We start from the raw sequence: 2,443 nt of genomic DNA, 5'->3' as shown, positions 1-2,443 counted from the left end.
TTACATATAGTCCATCTGGACCAAAATTTTTTTAAAATTAAGATGGTTAATAAATCTTCGCAGGTTGTTGTTGATCAGCATTCATCTCGGCGAGTACAAATGAACGGACGAGTTAAAAAAACTTTCGGTAACTTGCGAGTCTTTATTCCAAACGCAGAGAAAAAGGAGGAATGATATATGCTACTACTTAAATACACAGAGGTCCCTTAATGGTACTACTTAAATACAGAGGTCCCTTAATGGTACTACTTAAATACAGAGGTTCAGACGCATCTACGTAACCCTAACTCCAACGAGTGCGCTCTGTAAAAACATATCGTTACGTCGATGCATCGGGACGCGAAATATTTTCCCCACGAGAGTTCCAGTCCCCAGTTATGAACTCATTTGCATACAGTCAATCAGAGCTCAACTCTCAAACTAATTTATGAGCGGCGCATATCGAATGATGGGCAATAAGATAAGGTCACTTGGGTATGGAATGACCATTCTTCTTTTCTCTTTTAAGAATGCTTGTTGTTCTTACCATGGCTGCCTCTGCATTGTTATTTGTGTTACTCTCTTACTTGTTTCAGTCTTTTGACTGCGGCCATGCTGGAGCACCGCCTTTAGTCGAGCAAATCGACCCCAGGACTTATTCTTTGGAAGCCTAGTACTTATTCTATCGGTCTCTTTTGCCGAACCGCTAAGTTACGGGGACGTACACACACTAGCATCGGTTGTCAAGCGATGGTTGGGGGGGGGGACAAACACAGACACACAAACACACACACACATATATATATATACGACGGGCTTCTTTCAGTTTCCGTCTACCAAATCCACTCACAAGGCTTTGGTCGGCCCGAGGCTATAGTAGAAGACACTTGCCCAAGGTGCCACGCAGTGGGACTGAACCCGGAACCATGTGGTTGGTAAGCAAGCTACTTTACCACACAGCCACTCCTGTGTTGTTTCCTTCGTAAAAAAGTAAGGAGAGAAAGTTGCTAACACATCACCCTCCACCCACATTTTGCCCATCCGTATCTTTACCATAAGGGGCCCTAACAAAATCCGATAATAGGTATACATGCAAATCTAATTACTTCTCTCCTTCTGAAATCAGGCATAGCTTGGCGATTGGTCGTCTTACAAAACCGTTCTTCGCCTTGAGTTTACTTGGTAGAGTGTGCTTATTTAACTTGACAACACTCTCGTGGGAAAAAAAATTCGCCATTGGGACCTCTGTATTTAAGTAGCGGCAAAATCTTTCGGTAATTTGCCAGTATTTATTCCAAAAACTGAGAAAAAGGGGAATGATATTTATTCTAAACTGAAATTTAAAAATTTTTCTCTTTCCTTTTTTTTTTTTTTGGTTTTGTTTTTTAGAATTATATTTTTTCAACCTTGGAATTTCACCCCCACAAAAAAATTCTAACATTCAGAACACAGAAATCCTAATCCATTTTAAATTTAAAAATCAATACATGAAAGTGAAAGGACGAGTTATTTGTTTATGAATTTATTCGTTTCAGAAAAAGCCAAGTTAACTTTTGATACTCAACATCATTACCCTTCACAATTTGAATTACATTGTTTCCCCCCCACACATTTACGAGCAGTTATTTAGATAAATAATTATCTAGCTGGGTGTTGTATTTTATTTATCACCGACTTCGTATAAATGAGAGAGTATATTCATATAATTGAAGTTATTCGTGACTGCATCAGATTATGTTAGAGACATTTAACTCATGTCACCGGTAGTATCATTGAAGCTGGAAGAAAATTCTCAATGACCCCGACCAACTTGGTGTGTTTCAGGTAATTTAATTATATTATGTATAGTAATTAACTCATGATAAGGTGAACGTTAATATGAGATATCGAGGTCGGTGTTCGATCACCAGGATTATTAAATATTTTATTTTTTATCACTAATTACGTTAATTAGTTGTTTCTTCACTTTACAGGACAGTTTAAATTTGTTTTAATCACCAATTAATGAGTAATTAGCTTTTCTTGAGTTTACTTGATTCTTCAGGTAACATTGAAATCTAAATAACATTTTCTTTGTATTGCCATCATAATACACTTTGTAAACTTTTAAACTACGTGGTGTTAACAGTTCTGATTAATTTACGGCATAACTGTAGACTTTGTTGCCTCATAATTTCCAGGAAAATGGATACTTTTTGACGAAATTGTCAACAAATACTGCTTAGATGCTGTAAATTCAGAGTATGTAGGAGTTTGTTGGAAAAAAAACTTTTCTGAGAGATTGGGGAGAAGAGTTTCGGAAAATTCACACGACCCGATTTTTATTTTTTTTTTTTCCATTCGTTAATTTCAAGGAAATGAGTATCTTTTGATGAAATTTTATACAAATATACCTTTCAAACTGCATAGGTTACGATTACAAAGAAATTTGTTTGCAAATTTTTTTTGTAAGGGAGTAAAGAGA

The 2,443-nt window shown here is 36.4% G+C and overlaps 1 protein-coding gene across 1 annotated transcript in view; it reads left to right on the top strand.

The window, feature by feature from the left end:
* The first annotated feature begins 50 nt into the window (after positions 1-50).
* The window catches only part of LOC106867727 (zinc finger protein 91), a 36,846-nt gene continuing 34,453 nt past the window's right edge, over positions 51-2,443 (top strand). Inside the window, exon 1 of the mRNA XM_052977155.1 lies at positions 51-1,803. The gene's annotated coding sequence lies outside the window, so the exon portion shown is untranslated. The remainder of the gene's footprint in view (positions 1,804-2,443) is intronic.

Source organism: Octopus bimaculoides, chromosome 27 (assembly GCF_001194135.2).
Source record: "Octopus bimaculoides isolate UCB-OBI-ISO-001 chromosome 27, ASM119413v2, whole genome shotgun sequence".
Classification (NCBI taxonomy): Eukaryota; Metazoa; Mollusca; class Cephalopoda; order Octopoda; family Octopodidae; genus Octopus; species Octopus bimaculoides.
The sequence above is the reverse complement of the archived record's forward strand: the minus strand, read 5'-3'. Positions and strand labels throughout refer to the sequence as shown.